The sequence below is a fragment of the Carassius carassius genome, chromosome 13, assembly GCF_963082965.1.
Source record: "Carassius carassius chromosome 13, fCarCar2.1, whole genome shotgun sequence".
In the NCBI taxonomy this organism is placed as follows: domain Eukaryota; kingdom Metazoa; phylum Chordata; class Actinopteri; order Cypriniformes; family Cyprinidae; genus Carassius; species Carassius carassius.
In genome coordinates this window covers 6,576,514-6,602,444 of record NC_081767.1, presented here as the reverse complement: position 1 = coordinate 6,602,444, position 25,931 = coordinate 6,576,514, and the positions used below count along the sequence as shown (strand labels likewise).

Here is a 25,931-nt window from a genome sequence, read left to right as displayed (position 1 = left end):
GAGTATATTATTATACTTCTGTACCTTTTTAGCCCATTTAGCCCATTTAAAGCAATAGTTTTAGAAAACAATGTAAGATTTATCAGTGTATACAAGAACATGAAATGCATCGTATATTGTGAACCTTATACATTAGCTTCTGATTGTTTCTGCAGTTCTGCAGTGTATGTAGCTACACTGTCTGAGCCAAAGAGGATGCACCAGAATCTGATGAATCTGAAAAGTGTTTTCTTTTTTTTCTCGTTATTATTATTATTATTATTATTATTATTGTTGTTGTTGTTGTTCTTTTTATTTATTTAATTTATGAAAGGGGGACCCGGCTACACCTTTCCTACCGTACACCTGATGGATACTGACTGTAAAATGGCAATTATAGGAGGAGGGCTCAGTGTGGTGACAGAAGATGGGATAGATGTGTGCCAGTGCACCAGCCTTTGATGAAGCGTTCATAACAGCCTTGTGGATGTAATATGCTTTCAACATTGCATATCCACCACACCTGAGAAAGACACTGAATTTCCTTCAGAGGCACATTGTCAACATTAGAAGACGGAGACAAGCACTGTCAGTAACTTTACTCTGAATGATTAGCCTCTTGTATTAGATCCTCATGCCTTGACTGTACCATTGCCCAAAGTGCACTCGAAGGACATTCACTCTTTTGATGTTAATCCAACATGTTGGAGTGGTACATGCACATGAACCAAATAGCTTACTCAATTCTTTTTCTATTCTATCTGTTTTCTTTTTATTTTTTATTATATTATTTAAAAGCCCTTGCTACGTGTACTGTGTTAAGCTAACTGAGACTTGTTATAGCTCTTATATATCATTGCTTTTGTTGTTTTTGATTGCTTCCACTCTGTCCTCATTTGTAAGTCGATTTGAATAAAAGCGTCTGCTAAATGAATAAATGCAAATGTAAATATTAGTATAACCTGTGGTATAGATGAGTGCCAGTCAACTTTTTTCTGATTCCATTCTTTTAGAAACCATGAACAGGAAGCATATGTACTTTTGGTACTCAGTGAAGAGTCAGTAGTACAGTTGTATTATAATATAATGGAGAAGGGTCTGGCTGCAGACTTGCACTCTCAGACACTTGTGCTTCTTTTTTTATTGGATATTTTATTCTACTTAATGGTTACTTCTTTTTTGAATCTCTCAACATTTGTTTTTCTCTTGTGTAGGTATGGTTGACTGGAAGTCTGTCAGTCCAGATGTGAGGAAGACATACAGAGTGGAGCTGGAGCTCAGCAGATGTGATGGCTGTAGATACTGTGGTCTTGGAAAGAAGGGCATCTTCACAGCTTTCTATTCAGACAAAGAGGTTGCTGGATTATGTTCTATGGAATGCTACTACAGAATGAATGAATTAATTAATGAATGGGTGGTTTATTTATCATTCTATCTACCTATCTATCTATCTACACTGTAAAAAGTAATAAGTTGACTTTACTTAGAAAAGCTGTGGAAACTGATTGCCTCAAAATTCTCAAGAAAATTAGGTCATACTTTTTTAGTTGATACGACTCTCTACTACTTTCTAGAGTTAACTTGTGTATTTGTAGAGGGTACCATAAAACTTGAGTACAAGTAACTCAAATTCAAAAGTTTAGGTAACTTACAGATTTAAGTCGAGATTTGTAAGCAGAACTTAAACAAAACAGTTCTTCTAACATGTCGGCTTGTTCATTTTACTAGACGAATGTGTGGAAACTGATTGCCTTAAATTTCTCAAGCAAGTTGTACTCAAAATTCTAAGTTGAGAATGCAAAGACAGACAACAGATTTGGCACAACACTAGAACACTTTATTTGCTCTATAAAACAGTATTCATTTTAAAACATTACTTAAGGCATGCCCGTCAACTGCCCGCCAGCAACATTTTAGAAAAAAAAAGCACATGAAGTCGAATGTGCATTTCAGTGCTGCAGGATACTCTAAGTTTAGAGCATAAATTAGTCCAAAGAGCAGACACGTTGCTTGTGGAAGATTTTCAAGATCATCCACAACCACTGTACCTTCCAAAATGATTGCCGTTGTTGTGGCACCAAGATGCAGGTAGTAGGGTACAGTTGCAGAGTCCTCGGGAATCACTGTCAGAATACCTATTTCAACGTCCGACATGTCTTCATTGTCATCACAGTCCTAAAAAATGGGAAAACATAACAAAAATTAGGTCAAAGAAAGCCACAAAACATCTTTTAAAGGGATAGTTCACCCCAAAATGAAAATTGTCTCATTTACTCACCCTCAAGTTGTTCTAAACCTGCATGAGTTTCTTTCTTCTGTTGAACTGAAAAGAAGATATTTTGATGAACGTTGGTAAACAGACAGTTGAGAGTAGACATTGACTTCCATAATAGGAAAAATACTATGGAAGTCAATTAAATTCTACTCTCAACTGTTTGATTACTGACATTCTTCGAAATATCTTCTTTTGTGTTCAGCTAGAAGAAAGAAACTCATACAGGTTTGGAACAACATAAGGGTAAGTAAATGACAATTTTTTCTGCGGTGAACTATCCCTTTAAGAGCACATACTCTCATTAAAATGTAAAACTAAACTAATAACACGGTATTTCTAAATGTAAAGGGCCTTTTCAAACAGGACACAGGAGTGGATGCAGGGGTGAATACATACATCAAACAACTGCATGAAAAGACAAACTGAAGGCCAGCTATATTAATTAAAACTATCAAAATAATCTATTGTCTTTCTTAGAAATGTTTTTTATTCATTTATGCAATATAAAATGTATCTTCTTATACTGTCTTTTTCCCTAAATTTTGTATTTATCTTTCACTTTCTTTTCTCTATCCCTTTCTTTGTTTCAGTATCCTGACTGTTTTTCTTGCCTTCATAACTCTTCTTTCTAGATATCAAAACTGTTTGAAGAACAGTTTGCCTGTTAAATAAGAATCATCAGAGAAGAAAATACTTACAAAACATGTCTTGTAAAAATCGGAGGGGTCCTCTCCGAGGAGGAGTGGTAGGCCGTGAAGAACGGCTGTTCGTCCCGCATTGATGTTCGATTTCTGCAAAGTTATAAAAATGTATATTGAATAGCGCTTACACAACACAGAGCAAAAAAACAACAGCAGAAGCAACATTTGTTTTGCTTTCGAAAAAGAATTGTAATAAGTCGAGGAGCTTACGTCATTTTCAATCTGCTGCAGAATCTTCTTAAGTTTGGAACCAATGTCTCCACCTTTAGCCCTGAAGATATCGATGAAACGTGGAGTAAATCTGTCCAGTTCTTGAAAGAATTCAGTTTGCAGGTTTTTGCCAGATATACGATTAAACTCTGCCATGATCTAAAAAAAAAAAAAGAAGTAGGACAAACTGACATTAAGCAATCACTTTTCACTGAAATGTCCAAGTATGAATTAACACCAAAACTGGTTAATGATAAATTTGCTTTGAAAATGTTCAAGATGAAATGATATAGGAAAACAATTAAGACTCACCTGACTCTGTGTGAAGAGGGCTGGCCACCTTTCCACTGTATTCTTCACAGCAGGCTCCTTCTCTATCAATTCCTTTCTACGCAAGGCAAATGTAGAATTCATGTTCCGGGCTATCAGTGCAACGTTAAGACGACGTTTCTTCATTTCTTCCACCATCTCTTTCCTTTTGGACTCCATGCTGTACTGTAGATTTCCCTGACGTAATCTATACTCAACGTCAACAGGAAAAGTAGGGATCTCGAAAGTTTCTGGCCATGCAGTCCGTAGACAATGACGTGGATGATCAGAAGCCACAGATAGGACTTCAGTGTCAGCTGTGCTAGGGGTTGGTGACGTCACAAGGGAGACAATCTTCAGTGTAGGCTTATCTGGCAAGTCAGCAATGTTGGTAAGATTCATGAGGGAATTGTTGAAGTCTGGATCCTCAAACTGAAGTGCTAACTTGTACTGAAGTCCCAGCTTTTCTTCAAGTTGTTCCACAGTGAGTCAACTGTCTGTGGTTTCACAGGAAGTACAATTTTTCGGATGTCGTTGTCACAAATTATAACTCGGAGTACAGTTGTTGTCTCCATACTTGGTCTCTCTACAAAGGTTAAATAATTGAGTTAGTTTTCTTAAATTAAAGGGACAGCTCACCCCAATTTCATCATTCTAAACCCATCCTTTGCAAAAATATGATTCAAAAAGTTTCACTCATCCTTGTTTAAAATGTAATGTACACAGAGGCATTCATAATTTCATGTGACTTGTGCAATACAGTTCAGGCATTTAAGGCATAAATGTATGGGTTTGTTGAGAAATGAACTTCAATATATAATCCATTTAACTGTATATATCCTGTGTGTATGCTATACTGTGTAAAGGGTTGCTCATTTGCACAGGAGAATTTGTTCAAGATTGATATACAGTTTCTTTCAAATTATTTATAAATCTTGAAAAAAATATACTGTGCAAAGGAGAAACCCTTCACACAGGACAGTATTTAAGCTAACCGCTGCTCTCTCGAGTACATGCAGGATGTGACAATTTAAAGAAAATAATAAATAACATTTCAGTTTGTTTCTCACCAAACCTATTGATCTACTATTTGAACACCTAGTTTAATGAAATTATGTATGCTTTTGTGTGCTCCTGAAGCTATGCCTGCGATCTTCTGACATAGACAAGAGCAGTCAGAAATCTTTTAAAAAATAATATTTTTTGTCTACAGAATAAGAATGAGACAAAATAACGATAATTTGCAGAATTTCTGAAGTCCCTTTAGAGCCTGAATTGTCATTCATTCAGCATATGATATAATGTTTGAGCGTAACATAGGTCCTGCCCCGAAGTGTATAGGCTGGCAAAGGAAATGGGTCATTTAGATCCGAGGGTTTGGTAATTGACAGTGATAGCACAGGACTGCACAGTTCAAAAGAACGCAGGTGCTCAATGTACCAACATGTCAGATCTTTACACACAAACAGAACATCACTGTTGATGACAAGAATTTTGAAAATCTGTCTGAAATCAGGTAGGCCTGAGCAAGTACCAACAGATACAACCATATCTGGATTATACTTGATTCCATCAATGCTCACAGATGATGCTGCGAGGACAGTGTTCTGAACTGCATATTTGTCTCTCAGGAATTCCTGAATGTTCTGAGGGAAAGTTGACATCAAAGTACCCATCATCTTATCTGTCTGTATGGGTGGCTTGAGAAAGGAGGGGGAGTCAATGTAGTAAGCCAGCAGTCTTTGATGGCGAACAGCCAAAGTTTGTGGAACATTTTTAAAGTTTTTTGGTGTCACGGATTACCTGCTTGAACACTTTATGTTTTCCCTCAAATCGCATCATCCACATATCTCTTAGTGGCCCATATGTTCTTATGAGCTGCGGATAGTGCTCAATATAGTGGTGTTTAGGGCGCAATTTGAAATGAGGAAAGACTGTTAAAGGCAAATGTCTGTGTTCTGAGATCTTTGCATCAAGAAAATCAAGAGAATCCTCAGTGAATTTGAATGCCAACGTCATTTCTAACATATCTTTCAGAAGCAACACAATTTCCCATGTTTTATCATTCTCAGGGATATCAAAGCCAACCATGAGGGGCAGAAGTCTAATAAGCGCCCAATTCTCATGTGCATTACCCCCAATGGTACCTTTTGAGGCAAATGTGTCTGGGATGATTTGAGGCTGATCAACTTTGTCTGAGAATTTGTAAGGAAACTGCTTGATAGCTTGATTCAGGGATTCAAGAGAGATTAATTTCCTTGAGACCAAATCATTAATGCACAAGGACATTTCAATAGGGATGACACCCTCCATAAGGTCATGCATTAGGTCAGGTGGAAAACCACCAACTGTGTGAAAATGTTCCAACCTTTCACTTAAAACACAGCCACCTTTTACACCATATTGCTTTACCAAACTCGCATCGTGTAACACTTCAGCCACATGCCTGTCATGCTCCTGCTTGGTTCTCAGTTCAAATGCTCCCGACCGGACCTCCTTCTCCTGGATTTCACTCCTCGTTGCTAAGCAGAACCGACAAGGGTGCTCAACAGTGAAACTCTCCTGTAGTCCTGTGAAAGAATGAGCACCTAGATTATCAGATGACACAAAAAGTACACTTCCTTTCACACATTCTCCTAACTGTTCAATGTATACACCATGCTTTTCAAGAGTTTCAAGGTCCTGAACAAGTGGGCGCAAGATGTCTGTGTAACCATGTTGTTTTACTGCAGTGGCTCTGCATAAAATTGCTAGCTGAATTGACTGAAGTAATGAACGATCTTTTGAGGGAAGATTAGCTAGAACCCAATAGAGAGCGAACATTTTGTGTTTTTTTCTAGAAGTGCCAAGGGGATTGGCCAGCTCAAATTCATCAACATAAAGACCCAGAACAATCCTGAAGGTCTCAGTGTTGAAAAAGTCATTTTCTTGATAGTGGGTGCCATCTCGATAAGTCTTGAATTCATTAACTGATCGATCATTGCAAAGGACCCTATTTAGAATGTCAGGCCTGTTTAGAATTTTCTGCAACATTTGCAGAATTGGCACATAAGAGACTGAGTGTGCATCAAGCTTGTATTCAATTGGCATGACAATCGGAAATTCCCTCTGAAAATATGATGCTCTTCTGCTTATTGTGGAAAGAGACTCGCCATCTTTGGTCATTGTCAAGATTGGGTTACTTTCTTTTACTGCATTCACAATTTTTCTCACTAATGAATCACAGCCACTCAGTCCATGTTCAAGGAGAATTTGTTGAATTGCATGATAGACAAGGGGTTCTGAAAAAAGTAAAATTTGATTTATTTGTTGAATTATTTCCTGTTCAGCCGAATCAGAAACATGCAAAATTGCCTGCATTTTGAGAAATAGTGAGGCTAAATTGTGCTCCAATTGATGATGCAATTGATCAAGGTTTTCATTCTCTATATCATTTTCCTCCAAATGTTAATCTACAGGATCAGGGCTCAAAGGTTCTTCTTGTTGCACATTATCTACACTGTGAGAAGCAATGTGCAAGAGAACCTCAGATTTCAATTGTCTTTGATCATGTGCTCCATGATCTCTACATATATGTGAATTAAATGTAGAGTAGACATTGCTCTCAAAATTGCAATTGTTGTATGGACACTGCACTGTTTCATGATTTTTTAGATGCTGCCGTAAATAAAAAAATCAAAACTGCAAAGTGGGCAGTTAAATATCAAAGGGATGTTATCACATGGACTGGATTGGCTACCATGTGCTTGATGTGAATGATGTTTTTGTTAAGTGCACCTTTAGTGCATTAAATGATTTAAATGAACAAAGACAATCTGTGTAGAGACATGGAATCGCAGTACTTCTAGAGTAGCTTCCATGTTTTAATCTGTAGTGTTTCAACAGCGGAGCCCTCTTTTCACACGAAAACAAGCAGAACTTGCACGTCCACGGCATGAATTTAAGTCACAAAAATAAGCATAGACAAAATAAGGTAGTAATTGCTTGTTAGTTACACCATCTTAATTTATCGTGTTGTTAATTTCCATGTGAACGACACGTGAGCATCGATCGTTCTAGAAAAGGCCGCACAGGTTTTTACATCTTAATAAACCCCGAACTTATTACCGATTAAAACAGCTTATAAACTGTAACGTTACATAAAAACACTGTTCAGTAAAAAACGATTTTTGCAAACTAGTAAAAGCCACTGGTCTCATTCGACATAAAACTACTTTAGTGTGCCTTTTCCTCTTACTGTACAATGAGCAAATTAAATTTGAGTTTTTATACGAAATGCATTAAGATTTATAAGTATTTATTCAAGAGCATACCTAACTTTACTGCCTCATCCCGAACACGAGCTTAAAATTCTTCGTCGACGACGTCTTCTTCAAATACACACCATCCCATTGCGCATGCACGAGACGAACATGCATTTAAAAATTAAAGTAGACTATTAGAAGAGTGGTTTTGTCTTATGCTGAAACTTACCCAACGCCCAGTAACTATATCAAGCTCTGTTAATAAAAAATATAATAGACTGTGAAGCAGCAGCAGCTGATGGGCTTGCAAATAAGCTTTAATCTTCCCAGTTATTTTATGGTGGGAAGGAAAAAAGGTTCAGAATCTATAAATAAATGAATGCACACGCACACGTGTGTGTGTTTATACGCAATACAATGACATCAAGGTTTATAGATAGTTGTTCAAGAGCATTTATACGCAATACAATGACATCAAGGTTTATAAATAGTTGTTCAAGAGCATACCTAATTTTGCTGCCTCATCCCGAACACGAGCTGAAGTTCTTCTTCGTCGTCGTCGTCTTCTTAACACAAACCGTCCCTTTCGATTCGAAAATGCATTTAAGAAATTAAAGTAGACTATTAGAAGAGTTGTTTTGTCTTATGCTGAAACTTACCCAACGGCCAGTAACTATATCAAGCTCTATAAATAAAAATATAATAGACTGTGAAGCAGCAGCAACTGATGGGCTTGCAAATAAGCTTTAATCTTCCCAGTTATTTTATATAGCGCGAAGGAAAAAAAGATTCAGAACCTATAAATAAATGCATACACACGCACACGTGTGTGTGTGTGTGTGTATATATATATATATATATATATATATATATATATATATATATATATATATATATAAATATAAATAATTGTTAATTTCATTATTATTCATCATTATTATTATTACTATGCAAATTCTGTGCTCCAGAAATTTGCAACAGCATGAACATGCCTTTAGTGCAATTCACTTAACAATCATAAGTACATTGTACTAGATCTGTTTAGTTTAACTACCTAAGTTCACAGTACACAGTCTAATCAAGTTAATTCAACAAATTTACAAAGTAAGTTAAATTCACTAGTTTTTCTTAAGTAGAACCAGCAATTACTTTTTACAGTGTATCTATCTATCTACGTTTGTATTCTCAAAAATAATTGTAATCTGTTTTTTTTTTATTATTGATAAACTAAGACCTAAACGTGTGGTGGTGATTACGTCAGTAAGCCGTTTTAAAGGTACTTTCGAAAGTAATTTAAAATTATATTCTTCACATCATTAACGCTGTTTTTACATTGGATGAATTCCAATTGGTTTTATAGGATTATGTGTTTAATTTATCGCTTTCTATTAATCTATAGGCCAATAGCGATTAAGAGTATGGCTCGCCTTTAGGCGGAACAGCCAGTTTTCGCTAAACCTTTTGCCACGCCCCCTACCTTTCTTTCCACCAATGAGAAACCTTTTGGCACGCCCAGCTTTTGCCACGCCCATTGCTCCAGGCTGCAGTTACCCCTACTTGGTTAGAATCGATCCAAATAGCAGTGCAAAGATCCAAATAGCAGTTCAAAGGAGCTTGCTAAATATAAGTGGGGACAAATTTGTCATCTAGAAATATTGATAGGGACTAGTACCTAACGTCCCCCCCTAAACCTATGCCCATGCCAACAAGTATTTGAGAAAAACCTTAACTTTTTTTTTTTATATAAAAGATCAAAATGATTAACAATGCAGATTAATTTCCACAGCCTTCTTTGATCATATTTACCATGGGTGCCGATATTTTTAGCCATGACTTTAAATATATAAGTTCTGCACATTTTGGTACTGATGTATAAAAGAGACGTGTTCCGCATATCACTATATGGAATGCAAAAAACTTTAAGGCTCAATATCTAGAAACAGCTCAGAATGCAGACAGAACCGTATAATTCATAGGTGACAATTTGTAGTTATGACATCTCAATTAAGTACATATAAAAACAACATCAAATACAAACAAATTGAACAAAATGCTACAGTTAAAATTATTAAGTACTTTATAATTTATATGTTTTAGTTTGACACTCATATCAAAAGTTTACTTAACATAAAAGTATGTATATTTTATTTTATTATATTTTATTTTATGCGTGTTTGACATTTTTAAAAAGTGCACTTAAAGGTGCCATGTGCAAAAATTGAGGTAAAAATATCCAAAAAATGACCTACACACATCAAAAGAATGAGAAGAAATAAGGGCGATGATGTCATTAAAAAAATGTCAAGTTATAGTGCTGCAGAGATATCAACCTTAATTAGCATTAGTATTACTAGCCCCGGCCCGACAAAATTACAATTTTGTCGTAATACCAGTTTCGGCCATGGGAGGCGGTATGCGGGCAACATAACCACCAGCCAACCTGCAATACACGAATAACTCGCACGGCTTGTGGGCGTACTTGAACCTGATGTCAATCGTGTGGAAAGTACAGCCCACTACTTCATTTCAGTTCAGGGAAGAGAGCGGAAGGATGACTGAAGCCCTTGGCAAGAGACCACCACCCGCTACAGGGAAACAACCGCGCTCGAAATCACAAATCAAATCCGATAAGAAAAGGAGCCGAACCAGAGTAAACAACAGAGTAAACCAACTGATGGACCTGAAAGAAATGAGGTTCGACACCGAACTTGCAACATTTCATTTGGATTGGTAATTTAGATGCTGTTAGTATTTCGCTAGAAGTTTGTTTTATATGTTTGTGTATTTTTTTTTCGGGAAGTTATAACATAGAAATGTATCGAAGGCTGTTCGATAAACGTGCTAATGTTAGCGATGGCTAACCGTAGCTGCGTTTGATAATTAGCTAGCTATAACTTACCCATTTTTTTTATATCATAATTAACCTGCTCTGTCTAGTCTGTTGGTCTCCGTGTCCTCTTTGCTTCGTGGTTTTTCTGTACGTGAGAAAATTGATGTGTGGCGTGAAAGTGTGTGAAAAGAGTCAATTGCGTGTGTCTCACGGTGAATGCTTGAGAGTTGGCAGCTCTGGTTACGTTGGTTGGCGCTAGCTTGGTCAACATCAGCTGTCTGATGTTGACCAATGATGTTGACAGAATGCTGTCTGTCAAATTAATTTAATTCAAATAATGTGTATATACAACTCAAAATGTAATATGAACAAAACGAATAGGAACATATTCACTGGTAAAGGAGAAGGGGAGTAGCTTGAAGATGTCATGTTTCAAAATCACTTGGCATCACCCAACGTTCCTCTGGAGGCAAAACGTCCTCTTAGGCTTCGGCTATGGCTGTAGGGGTTGTTGTGAAGGTAGGGGCGGAGCATAGAGACTATGCCGTTTCTCGTTTGTTACTCTAGAGTAGACCAATTCACTTTATTGAGGCATACTGCCCCCATCTGGTATGGAATGTGGAGTATGACTTGATTTTTTTGCCAGACATGACAGATGGCACCTTTAATGTCTTAAGAAACATTAATGAAAGCAAACTAAAATAGCCTTTTTTATTTCATCATAAAAAACATGCAAGTAATAAATACAAGTTTGTTTGTTTATTTTATTATTTTTTTTATTATTATTATATTTTTTTAAGTACACCACAAGTGCAGATTTAGTAGAGTAAAGCACAATTTTCACAAGATATGAATATATATATATATCAATCAGGTGCACAACTTAAATCAAATGTTTTGTTTATGAATTGTTTTTTTTTTTGACTGCTCTGTCTACATTATTCAAGTTTTTTATTTATTTATTTTTTTCTGTCATCTGTGTTGGTTAAAATACACTCCATATAGATTGTATTATGACTAAATCACTGCAGATATATTGACAAATGGCTATATACTTTCAGAATAAAAAAAATTTAATTTGCACCATCTGAAGCCCTCTTAGCCATGACGCACAAAGTTTAAAATGTCAGTGTAGAGCCATTAATACCTAGCCAAGCTGACAGGGAAAGGTACATTTTGGGAGGTGAATTTGTTTATTGCTTTTTGAATATGACTGAATCTTTTTAGTTATTCTGTGTTTGTTCTAGAAAGTCCTTTAATCATTTTACATTTTGTATTTTACATTTCTATTTCCTGAAATGAATACCTTCAAAAGATAAGAGCACAGGGCTGGAGGCACTCATAAAAAACATGCAGACTTGCAAAAACATGCAGATAAAGAGGAATTTAACAATATGAAGATTAAGGTGTCCAGCATAAGAAGGTAGGCAGCAAGCAAAATCAGTTTCAATTTGTTCCACTATGTGTTATCTGCCAACTTTTACTGTAGATCACAATGTGTCTTAGATCAGTGATGTTATAAAACACTAGAGAATAATTGTAAATGACAGTAAGTGTCAATATGATGAGCATACTGCATCTCACTGCCGTGTGTTTTGGATCTATAATCATGTGCTCATTAGAACCTTTGAGGAAACTGTTTCAAATTGCTTGTGTTAAGTTTTGACCTTCAGTAAAGGAGATAGTACACAATGGGCTATTAATTATGCACTACTTTAAGCAGTTTGCTGCAGTGTTGTTCTTTCTCCCTTTTCTTCAAGCTCTCACTGGAATTTGTCAATGCAGTGTGTGAGTTATTCTGGTTTATAACCAATGAAGTTACTGGGCCACCAAGAGTCACATGAAGTACAGATGAATTGAGTTCAACAGAAGAGCTGGGAGGTACAATATGACACCCGGGATATAGTAGAATGCCATCTGATTTGTTCTAATTAAGCAAGACACTCTCATATAAATAAATCAGACTTTTATTGCTTAAGTATTAATCTTTGTTTTGCCCCACAAAACATTGCTTTGCATTTTAAACTTCAGTATACTTATTGATTGATTTTTCCAGGAAAAAATATAATCAAATACTTTAGGTGTGCTTTAGTATGTTAGTAAACACATCAGACGTGTACTTAAAGGATTGGTTGACTTTCAAAAAAAAAATTGTCCTGATAATATACTTACTCCCATTCAAGATGTCCATGTATAGTGGACTTCAATGGGACCAAACGGGTTTAACGTCCAAACTGCAGTTTCAATGTTGCTTTAAAGGGCTTTACACGATCATTAACTAAGGAATAGTGGTCTTATCTATCAAAGCTATAGGTCATTTTCTAAAATAAATATACCAATGTATATACTATATTTTAACCGCAAATGCTCATACTGCCCCTTTGACAACATTTGCACCTTTTATTTTAATTTGTATTTATTTATTTTATTGTTAAGAGTGTATGATTGCAATGGTTTTGTTTGAGTCCTTTGGTACTGCAGGATAGAATTCACTTATAGCGATGGTTTACTTACGTTCCCTGGAATTAAATGAGAAATACGAATGTGTGTGACTGACATGTGTTCTGTTTTCTGTTACATTTCTCATTCTAAAGTGCAATAATCAATTAGCAGCAAGCTGAAGTTGTCACATTGAGGCAAACCGAAATCCCCCTCACAAAACAAACCTTCACTCTTCCACTCTGTTTGTCCAATTATGTTATCTTATAAACATACTCCAAATTCTGTCTTATTTGACATATATAATCCTTATTTGCATAATACTAGGCAGATTATGTTTTTTCTTTCTGTTTGTCATGATCAACTCCACTGACGTTTTGTTAGTAAATTGGTTCAAGATACTGTAAAAACATGATTAAGTGAAGTTAAAGGAATTCTCTGTCTATCTATCCACTGATTTCATCCACATTTTTCGGTACATCCATTCACCCATCCATCAATCCAAGTTACTCCATCCATCAAACCATCCATTCATCCATCTATCCATGTTGTTCCATCCATTCATCCATCAGTTTTATCTATGTCATTCCATTCATCCATCCATCCATTCATATGTTGTTCATTTACTGATCAATCCATGAATTTCATCCATATGTTGTTCCATCCATCCATCCAACAATCCGTGTCATTCCATCCACCCATCTGTCCATCTATCATCCATGTTGTTCCATCCTTCGAACATCTGTTTTTTCCATTAATCCATCCATCCATTTTTCACATCCATCTATCTATCCATCCATCCATCTGTCCATCTATCCATTTCGCACCATCCATATATAGATTTCAACCATATATGTTGTTCCTTCCTTCCATCCATCCACCCATCCATGCATATGTTGTTCCATTCATTCATCAATCCATAGATTTCTTCCATATGTTGTACTATCTGTCGTTGGATCCATCCTTCCATATGTTGTTCCATTCATTCATATATCTATCCATAGGTTTCTTCCATATTGTTACAACCATCCATCCATCCACCCATCTATCCATCATTCCATCTGACACTCTATGGGTGTCTATACCTATAGAAAAACAAAACCTGTAGTCTCACACTGAAGAACACTAAAATGTTGACACCAAAGACATCATTTCCTGTAAAGTACAGTTAAAAACCCAGTGAGGTCAGAGACTCAAGCGTGGACCCCATTACGATGAGCAAACCTGAGGTAATTAGTGTCCAAAAGTTGAGGTTACAGCCTTTGTAATTACAGAAAACCTAATGTTTTTAGTCTGAAATTGGTGGCTTATTTCTGGCTATTAGTATCTCTCATTATGTTGCAATGATTTTGACCTCTTGACTTTAACCAAAGTTCATGAGTAGGAACAGTTTGGTAAGAAATATTGATTATATACACCCACAGGGATAACATTGGTCATAGTTTGTACAATGTAAAAACACTGGGAATTTACAGTATTTTCATACATGCTGCTATACTTAAAGGTTTTTTTTTTTTTTTTTTACGATAGTACAAAACAAGAAAAGTGAACAGTTACCATCTTGAGTGCATATGAGTTTTATGCACTAAATGAAAAAGGAAAGTGTTTGGTTTCTAATTATATCCTTATCAAGTTTCCATTAGCTGCTTATTTATATATGTTTATTAAAACCTCAATTCATGTTACATTGTGAATTTGATCTCTTGACTTTAGCCAATGTTTATTTGATGTATATACATAAAGTTTGCTTTTTGTGCTATCATTGAATAGGGACATACATGCATTCCAATAATGTGCCATCTGTTAATAACAAAATCCCAGACATCATAAAATACAGTATCATATTTAATCTATTTTGTATAATATTGTTGAAAAAAAATGCATAATATGAATATTTAACTATTTTTGTAATATAAACAATCAGTCAGTATAACAACACTGATTTAAATGTCACAGTTGTGGTACAACTTTTATTCACTAAACAGAACTGACTCATAATTTGATCAATAATCTGATATTCTCATAATTAGGGTTTGTTTCACATGTAGATTCAGTCACATTCAAAAGCTGTTGAATAAGTGTTGCATCCACAAAAACAACAACAACAACATTGAGGTATTTTCTACAAATTGAAACCAGTCCTGAATAAGAAACCTACCATAATTATCCCACAGCACAATATGGATATTATTTTATAGTAGACTTGATTAATTGCGCAATAAAATAAAAAAATAATAATATTCATCATCATCATCATCATATGTTTGTATGTATGTATGTATATATATATATATATATATATATATATATATGTATATATATATATATATATAGACAGATTGATCAGGGGCTTTTTTTGATAGAAAAGGTATAAATGAGATTTGAACAGGACGAACATATGAGGAAATATGGGCAGGTGACATGGATTGCAGCTGATTTCATTAAGGTTATTTTAATGAACATTACCTGAAGGCGGAGGGACAAAATTTATTTCAATTCAGTGATGGTTTTAAACCAGCAAGAGAGTAAATGGATTTCAGGATAGGGGTGTTCATTTTAATATCGCAGCCCATTTGTAAAAGTGAAATGCAGTACTGTACATCAGCATACTGAAAATATTGTGGCTCTCTGGAGAAATTGGATAGGGAGCTGTTGCAGCCTCTCTGAGAATCATCAAAACCCAACACAGACAAAGAAACATAAAACGTTTATAAAAAAACAAAAAAAAACAAAGCAGAAACAAATATGGAAGAAGCTTTGGTCTGCCACTTTTGTGAGCGTAGGAAACGCTCATCTGGGGCCATCAGACCATATTGTGCTGTCAGTAACAGATCATGCAAAGACTTGCAGATGAAAAAAGGTTGATCACCTATGATGTGCATCTGTCGCTGATGACTCCATAGACATTTAATTCCAAATTGCAATTAGAATGTGCATTTGGAGCTGTAAGTCACTTTTTAATGTGGCCTGGTATGAATCATTATACAAGTTGCCAGTGAATTCAACTTTCATGTTCATGCTACTGGAAATTGAAATTGGCTGTCAACTACATGCAGTGACACAGATATTTTGCTTTGGATAAAAGTGTCTGCTTCATGAATGAATGTCGATTCTGTAAAGATTCCGCCACAGACACATTTGAAATTAATTTAATAGATATGCTAACTGAAATGGCAATGTGCAACTCTGACTACCTGATGTAGTCAAACATTTAGTGAACCTCACCTTACAATCTAATTACAAGTAGTCACAGGAGCTGCATTTGGATACAAGTTGAATATGATGGCAGTATGCTGACCACTTTTATTTAGATGGTGGACAGAAGGTGCAACACACTTAAGTGTGCAAAATGTATCCAATAAGATAGCATACATCAGAACATGCATTCACTTTCCATGATGAGGGTACCAAAAAAATGGGGCCTGAAACTCTTACAAATACATTGCATAGCATTTTCTTATATAACATATAGTGAAGAAAAAGAAAAAAAAGTAACTCGCATTCAGAAAACCTCCTGTCTGTCATATTAAATATCACAGGTTTTTATTTAGGTTATTGTAAATTATATATAGATATTACATTATAGGTTTGATTTGTGTATTTTATTTTATTTATTTTGCATTTCAACATTGTCAAAATTATTTTTATTGTTTAATATAGTCAAGAAGGTCCAGTAGTTTGGAGGTGGGAAAAGCCAAAATCACAGTTTGTATGAGTTTCTTTAAAACATCATGTTTTAACGTATGATCACAGCCTAACTGGCATATCAGTTTGCCTTCATTGTAAAATATACAGTGTCATTTAATTATTCAATGTTTGTGCAACATTGTTGTACTTAGATTTATGTACAACATTCAATTATTGTAGCAAAACATTAATTAGAAAGACAGAATATATATATTGTTTCTTGAATACTTTTAGACAGAAGTGATGAACTCTAAATGCAGTACTGAGAGTCAGTTTAAAAGCACATTCAGTAGACTTTAAGTGCACATTAGGACATGTTTGTCATTGGGGAATTCACAAAAAAGTCTGTCTGGCATTTCCGAGCATTTTTCCTGTGTTTGTTCCTTCCGTGTTTGACCTTGGATTGTTTATACCGACTGTGATTCTCTGCTGCCTGCCCCGACCTGTACTTGTTACTGGTTCTGATTTTGGATATACCCTTGACATACCTGATGCTGTCCTCTGATCATTGCCTTTCTGACCATTCTGTTAATAAAGTACTGCATATGGATCCGAATGTCTCTGACTACATGTTACAGAAGACCTAGCCAAACCAGGATCCAGCAGCTTTATTGAGCACCAGACCAGGTATGGAGTCAGCTAACATTTTAAAAATTTTCAAAATGGCCAACCCATTGAGCTTTATGTGGAGGAATTTCTTCGGTATAGCCACCTTATGCCTGGGGATGAGGATTTGGTAAAGGACTGTTTCTGGAGTGGTATTGATGCTAATATTAGCTTAAATTTACCAGAGGGAGACCCTAGCTGGACCCTGGAACAGTTTATTGACTTTGTTTTGCAGTTTTGTGGCTCTCCCTTTACAGTTGAGGAGGTCACTACTCTGAGGTTTCCAGCTCCTTTCCGTTCTGTGGTCCCTGTACCTGAGCTTCATCACAAGATGGCCGCTGCACAAGATGGCTGCCAGCCCAGCGCCTCTGCACAAGATGGCTGCCAGCCCAGTACCACTGCACAGGATGGCCACCAATCCTGTCCCTCAGCATGGAATGGCAGCCACCATTGATCTTCCAGAGTCACATCAAGTCCCCGTTGATCTTCCAGAGTCAGGTCAGGTCCCCATTAATCTTCCAGAGTCAGGTCAGGTCCCCCTTTTATCTTCCAGAGTCAGGTCAGGTCATCGTTGATCTTCCAGAGTCAGGTCAGGTTCCTTTTGATCTTCCAGAGTCAGGTCAGGTCCCCGTTGATCTTCCAGAGTCAGGTCAGGTCCCCGCTGATCTTCCAGAGTCACATCAAGTCACCGCTGACATTCCAGAGGCGAGTCAGGTCAAGTCACCGCCGACCTTCCAGAGTCGAGTCACGTCAAGTCACTGCTGACCTTCCAGAGTCAAGTCAGGTCAAGTCACCGTTGACCTTCCAGAGTCAGGTCAAGTCACCGTTGATCTTCCAGAATCAAGGTCCCGTCAAGTCACCACTGACCTTCCAGAGTCAGGTCAAATCACTGCCGACCTTCAAGAATCAAAGTCCCGTCATGTCATCGATGACCTTCCAGAATCAAAGTCCCATCAAGGCACCGCTGACCTTCTAGAATCAAAGTCCCGTCAAGTCACCGCTGACCTTCCAGAATCCAAGTCCCGTCAAGTCACCGCTGACCTTCCAGAGTCAGGTCAAGTCACCGTTGAACTTCCAGAGTCAGGTCAAGTCCCCGTTGATCTTCACAAATCAAGTCAAGTCCCTGTCGATCTTCACAAATCAAGTAAAGTCACTATTGAACTTCCAGAGTCTCCTCACATCTCAGCTAATCATCCAGAGCCTCGTCACGTCTCAGCTGAACTTCCAGAGCCTTGTCACGTCTCAGCTGAACTTCCAGAGCCTCATCTTATCCTGTCTGTTGCGCCCAGCAATGTTCTCTCAGCCTGTTGTGTTGCTGTCAGGGAGACTGTTAGTGCTGTGGAACCTCCAGAGGTGGAGGCAACTGCTGCAGAACCTTCCGAGATGTCAGTAGTATCCATCCATGAACTCTCATCCTGTCCTGTCATGGCTATGGAGGCCATCTATGAACTCATAGCCTGTCCTGTTATGGCCACAGAGGCCGCTCAGGAACTCACTGCTTGTCCTGTCACAGCTACGGAGGCCAACCACGAACTCACGGTCTGTCCTGTCATGGCCACAGAGGACGTGGCTATGAGCATATTATGAGCATATTATGAGCTGCTGCCCAAAAATTCGTTGGGATGGCCACTATGGCTGGCAGAATAATGATTCCGAGAATCTTCACTGGCTTCTCACTTATGAATGCAATTGGAGTGCCCTCCAGCATGAAGTGGAACTTGTCTGTGACTTTGCTTTGCTTTAGTACTAGTGATCTGGATTAGATCAGCTTGAAGGATCCATCTGCTGCCCAGAACAGAAGATGTCAAGACTGTGAGATCCATCCATGTAAGATCTTATCGGTTGTTGGCACACCCCAGACTTGGACAGCGGGCCTCTGCACTCCTCAACAGCTTTTGCAACCATGTCTATTTCAAGGAAAAATGGATTACTGAAATTTTGTATCCAGTAATAATACCCTTCTCAAGGCCAACTTGATGTTCCAGATCCAGAAGTGACTCTCAACCTGCAGTTGTTAGAGTAGACCAGGATGAAGTGGTGGTATAGACCCATTAGCACTGGCCAAGACAAACCACAGCACAACCAGGGGCCTCATTTATAATGCTTGCGTACAAACAAAACAGGGCTGAAAACATGCGTACACCAGTTCCTGTGCAAAAGGTGGGATTTATAAAGAAAAACTTGACGTGAAAATATGCGCACCTACATGCAAACTCTGACCCATGCGTACGCACATTTTCAAGACAAAGCAGTTTGGCGATACTGATGGTGAGTTGAGGAACTGACTGCGGATAAAGGGAATTAACCCTTTGCAAAATGCCAAAATTTACTTTGACATATTTCAATATTTACAATATTTACAAGTTGCTCATAGGTCCCGGGTACAACAAAAAATACAAATAACATTAAATCCCCATTATGGGTCCTAAAGATACATGCATGTTTAGTTTAAAGACATAAAAGGAACTATATGCTGAAAGAAATTTAATTTCTTTCACCTCCATTCTTAAATGGATGTAGGCCTATCACTCATTATGTGATTAATGTGATAAGGTGTAAATGATTAAATCTGATCGCTGAAAACATAAATAGCCTACTGCAGCAACACTTAAGTGCATATTGTATGATGGATGCGCTGGCACTGCTGGAAGACTATGCCAATGGCAGTGTACTGTTCTCGCTGAGGTGTAACAACTCCAACTAAACAGTGAGATAAACTCTCTCTATTCATGATCATGAAGAAATCCGGAGTTCTTTTTATGTAGATTTATTTTCTTCACATTGAACTGAATCCATACATATGAGATAACTGATGAAAAATGAGAGAGTGAAACTAGAAAACAAACAGCAAAATACTGTAATTAGCTAAGCCATTTAGCTTTCATGAACATTACTTTTACAGCACAAAATCAAATGCTTATAAGTTAACTTAGCCAGAACACAGATTATATACATACAAGCGATGCTTCTGCTGGGGAATCAACATGCAGGATGAATTTTCTCTGAAGAAATTACTGTTTTCATTTTTATCCAGTCTGCCGTTTCTATTGCGTTCTTTCATGCATTTTTTTTACTTCCGGTTTTTCTCAGTAAACAAACGTCAAAATAAGAGTCTGCATGAAACTGAAAGTATACCAAATTAAAAGCATAAACTTTAAACTAATTAAACTTAAATGCCTGAAGGGCAGAACACTCCCCGTCTGACCTTAAAGGTCACTATTAACTACCAAATGTCTCTGAACATTAAGTCATTGGGCAGAAGAAGAACTACTTCTGACACTGGTCTCAAGAACAGCCTCTAAGAACCTTGATCTCATGTCCTGAGCTCCACCTTCCTTACTTTACTGTCTCTCCCAGGGAAGACAGCTGTTATCCTTGCCATAGGCCACGTGTTACGTGCAGCTTGACTGTCCTTCAGGAGCACAATGTCCCCTTCTTTTAGGTCCCGTTAAGAATCTCTCCATTTCTGGCAGACTTGGAGGATGGGGAGGAACTCCTGACGCCAGCGACGCCAGAATCTGTCAGCGAGAGCTTGGACTTGTTTCCATTGTCTGCTGAGAAGATCCTTGTCTGTGAAGTCTCTGTGCGGTGGGGCAACCCCAGCCTTCTGGGTAAGTATCATTGAAGGAGACAATATGAACGGTGACTCTGGGTCAGTGGAGACTAGAACAAGAGGCCTGCCATTGATTATCGCAGTCACTTCCATCATGAGTGTGCACAGGACGTCGTGGGTAAGTTGAATGTTCTCTTGAAGCAGGATTGCATCCAGGATCCTTCTTGATAGGCCTATCATACGTTCCCATGATCCACCCATATGGGACGTATGAGGAGGATTAAACACCCATGAGCACCCTTGTTGACTCAAGAAGTTCTGCACTTTGAAGTCAGGTTGTTGTTGGCTTAATCCCAGTTCCTTTGCAGCGGCCACAAAGTTTGTTCCGCAGTCCGATCTAATCTGCTTTGCAGGTCCCCGTATGGCAAAGAACCATCTCAATGCATTAATGCAACTTGACGTGTCTAGGGAGTCGATGATCTCGATGTGCACGGCTCGGGAGCTCATACAGCAGAAGAGCATCGCCCATCTTTTGCTTTGGGCCTGTCCACCTCTTGTATGCCTGGAGACGATTTGCCATGGTCCGAACACATCCACTCCTACATAGGTGAAGGGTGGACATGTGTGCAAGCGTTCTGGAGGCAAGTCTGCCATAAGTTGTTCCTCTGTTTTTTGACGTAACTTTCGACACACTACACATTTGTGCAAGACAGAGGCAATAAGACGTTTTCCGCCTATGATCCAGAAGCCCGCTGCTCTGAGGGCCCCGTCTGTGAAGTGGTGGCCTTGATGCTTTATCTCTTCATGATACTGTCGCACCAACAGCAGAGAAATGTGGCTGGTCTTGGGCAAGATGATGGGTTTTGTTTCCTGAGTGCTCAAGTCAGCTTGCTTTAATCTGCCACCAACACAAATCAAATCACCTTCAAGAACAGGTCTGAGCTTGTGAAGAGAACTGTCCTTGGTTACAGCTTGTCCATGCTAAAGAACTGCGAGTTCTTTTGCATAAACATCTTCCTGTGCTGCTCTGATGATAATGTGTCTCACCTGAGACAACTCATCCGGAGTACGTGGGAAGTTGCAGTGATGCCACCCTTTACATTTACTGGACTTGTTGTGTCTGTAAGCGCTGGCTATGTGGATGAGTAGGGCAATAGCCCTGATGAGGGAGCGCATACAAGAAAAGCACTGAAACCGTGCAGCGGTGAGGCCTCGGTTTTGAGTCTGAGTAAGAAAACTACTCACTTCAGGTCGTATTTCCATGTCTGATTCTGGGTTAACAAGTTCAAACGTCCTGATTGTATGTGTGTCAGATGGGTTTGGCTTGTGTAAAAAGGCTGGTCCAGTGAACCACATAGTCTTTGTCAGTTGGGACGCAGGAACTGACCTGGATGCGTGGTCAGCCGGGTTGTCCTCTGTGTTGACGTAGAACCACTGGTTAGGTCTTGTTGTTTGACGAATTCGTCTGATTCGATTGTGAACGTAGACGTAGAAGCGTTTTGTTTGATTGCAAATGTATCCAAGCACGACCTTGCTGTCACAATAGAACTTGATTTCATCCAGCTTCAGGCCCAGTTCATCTTGGATGAGTTCGTCAACTTCTACGGCTAATACTGCGGCGCACAATTCCAACCGAGGAATGGTAGGTTCGGACTGTGGTGCCAGCTTAGCCTTCCCTAAAATGAATCCTACTTCGACTACGTCCCTCAGCTTGAATGGTCCTGAGATATGCCACAACTGCAATGGCTTTTGTGGACGCGTCAGAGAACACACATAGCTCTGTGTGTACAGCATTGGAAAGTGACGTTGCTGTGTATGAACGTGGGATATGCAACTTACTTAAGTCATGGAGTGACTCACGCCATGCCTCCCATTGCTTCAGCTTTTGTTCTGGAAGAGGAGCATCCCAATCACTTGTATTGACACTGAATTCCCTCAAGAGACTTTTGCCCTCAATAGTCACCGGTGCGACCATGCCTAACGGATCGAAGACACTATTCACTGTTGACAGAACTCCCCTGCGAGTAAAGGGTTTCTTGTTTTTTGAGACTTTGAATGTGAAGGTGTCTGTCGTTGTCTCCCACAGCAGTCCCAAACTGCGTTGGGCTGGTGTTACTTCACCACTTAGGTCAAGGTCTTTCAGAACCGCCCTGTCCTCTGGTGCAAAGGCCTGAAGCACAGCTTCTCTGTTTGAGGCAAACTTGTGAAGCCTCAGGTTCGATTCACTGAGAGAGGTCTGCGTTCTCTGTAGCAGACTGATGGCTTCAGCTTTAGTAGGCACACTGATGAGACCATCATCTACGTAGAAATGATGTTCAACAAACTGGACCGTGTCTTCTCCATATTTATGTGCACCTTCATGGATGGCTCTCCTTAGTCCGTAGATGGCTACAGATGGTGAGGGACTGTTGCCGAAAACATGAACCCTCATCCTGTAATCGATAATGTCCTTAGACATATCATTGTCTCTGTACCACAAAAACCTCAGGTAGTCCCTGTGGTCTCTGCAGACAAGAAAACAGTGGAACATCTGCTGTATGTCAGCGATCACTGCTACCTGTTCCTTGCGGAAGCGGATCAGCACCCCAATGAGTGAGTTATTGAGGTCTGGGCCTGACAGAAGAACATCGTTTAGAGATGTGCCAAAATACTTTGCGCTGGAGTCAAACACCACGCGGATGTTTCCAGGCTTTTGAGGGTGGTAGACTCCGAAAGTAGGCAGGTACCAACACTCATTTTTCTTCTCCAGTGGAGGAGCCACTTCTGCATGTCTGTTGTCAATTATTTTCTTAATGAATTCTTGAAACTGGTCTCTCATCTCAGTTTTTCTCCACAATGTTTTCTCCAAGGAGGCAAAATGAGTAAACAATTGTTCACGGTTGTTGGACAAGCATTGACGGGGAACTCTAAAGGGGAAAGGAGCGACCCAGTTGTTTGACTCATCTCTATGCATTTCTTGGTCCATGATTTTCAAAAAGATTGTGTCCTCCATGGACTGGGCGGGTTTGTTGTCGGACTCAGTCTCCCTGAAGACATGCAGTCCAAGGGCTTCCAACGATGCCTTCTTTGGATTGTTCTTCTGCTCCTTGCCATTGGACAAATCTTCGGTCAGCTTCATGAAGCCTTTACATGGTCTGAGAATGGAGGGTCGGCCATTCTCTAGCACGCTTGTCTTGAATGCACTCACATCTGTTTTGTGTGCATTTCCTAGGCACACGTCTCCTATCAAGACCCATCCCAAATCCAGTTTTTGTGCAAAGGGGGCATTGTGAGGTCCGCTTACTTGCTGTCGGACTTTATGGACTCTTACAATGTCTCTGCCTAGCAAGCGGAGGATTTCCGCTTTGGGGTCGAGTTCTGGAATGTGTGCCGCTACACTTCGTAGGTGTAGATGATGATTGGCTGCATCGGGCGTTGGTATTTCAGAGCGATCAATGAGAATGTCATTACACTCAATTAGCGTCGGTAGTAATAGGCTAGTCTGCCCATCAAGCGATTCGACCTGGAAACCCTCTGCCTTTCTGCCGGACGTCTGAACCAATCCGGCACAGGTCTTCAGTGCATAGGGGAATGATTGGCCCTTGATGTTGAAAAGCTCGAAAAACTCTGAACGCACCAGTGAACGGTTACTTTGATCATCCAAAATAATGTACATGTTGGTTGCCTTTTCACGTTGACCTTGAGGGTATATTCGTACCAGACATATCTTCGAGCAGGATCTTGCGGTATGATCTGGACCAAATACTTGGGTGCAGTGTGAGGAGATGGCTTTGCTGTCGCTAGCATGTTCCTCTACCTCCCCACTGTTGTCTGGTGGGGGTGTAGGCCTTCTGTAGACTTGAGGTGGTGGACCTGGATGCATAGCAGCATGATGTCGTTCGCTGTAGCACTCCAGGCACTTTACTGCTGCTTTACAGTCTCTTGCAAGATGACTAGCTGATATGCAGCATTTGAAACAAATACCATTCTCCTTGAGAATGCTCTTTCTTTCTTCAAGAGTCTTCCCTCTAAATACTCTGCATTTCCTTAGCGAATGTGGTTTGTTGTGAATGGGACAGTTTTTCTCTGGCCCACCGAGCCTTCTCTCAGGTGAGTTCGCAGGTGGATCTTTACCTGAAGAGATGTCTGTCTTGTGAACTGATATATTTTTTACATAATTATTTGAAACTACCCTGTCTGACTTCAGTCCGTTATTGCTGGCATATTAAAGGATGAAACTTGGATCATTCCTCCGCCGTGCTTCGTCGCAGATGAAATCGGCAAAGTAATCGAATGGAGGGAAGTAGCCATTATTATCTTCCTTAAATTTTGAGCTAACTGAGAGACATTTCTCCTGTAGTCCGTGAGGAAGTTTCTCCACGATGGGCCCAATGCCTCTGGCGCTATCCAGGTAGGCCAATCCTGTGAGGTAACCTTCTTCTCTGGCACCCTGGATTTCCATAAGAAGATCGCCTAAGTCTCTCAGCTTCCCGTAATCTTTAGTTGAAATTCTTGGGAACTCATCCAATCTCTTAAACAGAGACTTCTCCATTACTTCAGGCGCAGCGTAGCATTCTTGGAGGCGATTCCAGGCCTTTTTAAGTGCTGCATCTGGGTTTCCGATATGCACAGAGCGAATCCTTTTGATGTGTTTCACAGACTCTGGTCCGAGCCATTTAATCAGCAAATCTAACATTTCGGGGGAGGTGAGTCCTAAGCCTGTAGTAGCATTGCTAAATGATGACTGCCATGCTAAATAATTTTCAGGTTTATCATCGAATCAGTAGAGACTTGTACTCACTAAATCACGACGAGCCAGATACCGTGCCAGGTGTTCCATTTCAGGTATTACACTTGAGATGGGTGGTGCATACATGGGCACATATGATGGCGCTGTTGCTTTAAGTGGTGATTTGTGAGGATGTTGTGTTGTCTTGGGTTTTGTTGGGCATCCGTTGTCTCTAGCAGGTGTTGTGTGAAGTTCACCGCCTCCAATGGGTGTTGTATGATGTCCATCATTTCTAACCAAACCTGTATGACCTCCATTAAGTGGTGTGCTGATTTGGGTTTCATCCCTGAATTTAGCATGGTTGCTGAAGAATGACTTTGTCGGCGCTGT

General features: G+C 39.1%; 2 long non-coding RNA genes across 3 annotated transcripts in view; both read right to left on the bottom strand.

The window, feature by feature from the left end:
* Positions 1 to 25,931, bottom strand: part of LOC132155569 (uncharacterized) — a 444,705-nt gene that overhangs the window by 203,780 nt on the left and 214,994 nt on the right. The gene's annotated exons all lie outside the window — the stretch shown is intronic.
* LOC132155567 (uncharacterized) lies at positions 3,673 to 8,283 on the bottom strand. Of its 2 annotated transcripts, none has more exons than XR_009437284.1 (3): positions 8,226 to 8,283; positions 5,917 to 6,044; positions 3,673 to 4,056 (listed from the first exon to the last, which is right to left on the bottom strand). It is a non-coding gene; the product is annotated as an uncharacterized LOC132155567 (long non-coding RNA). The 2 variants fall into 2 exon arrangements; XR_009437285.1 differs by lacking the exon at positions 8,226 to 8,283 and adding an exon at positions 7,788 to 7,875.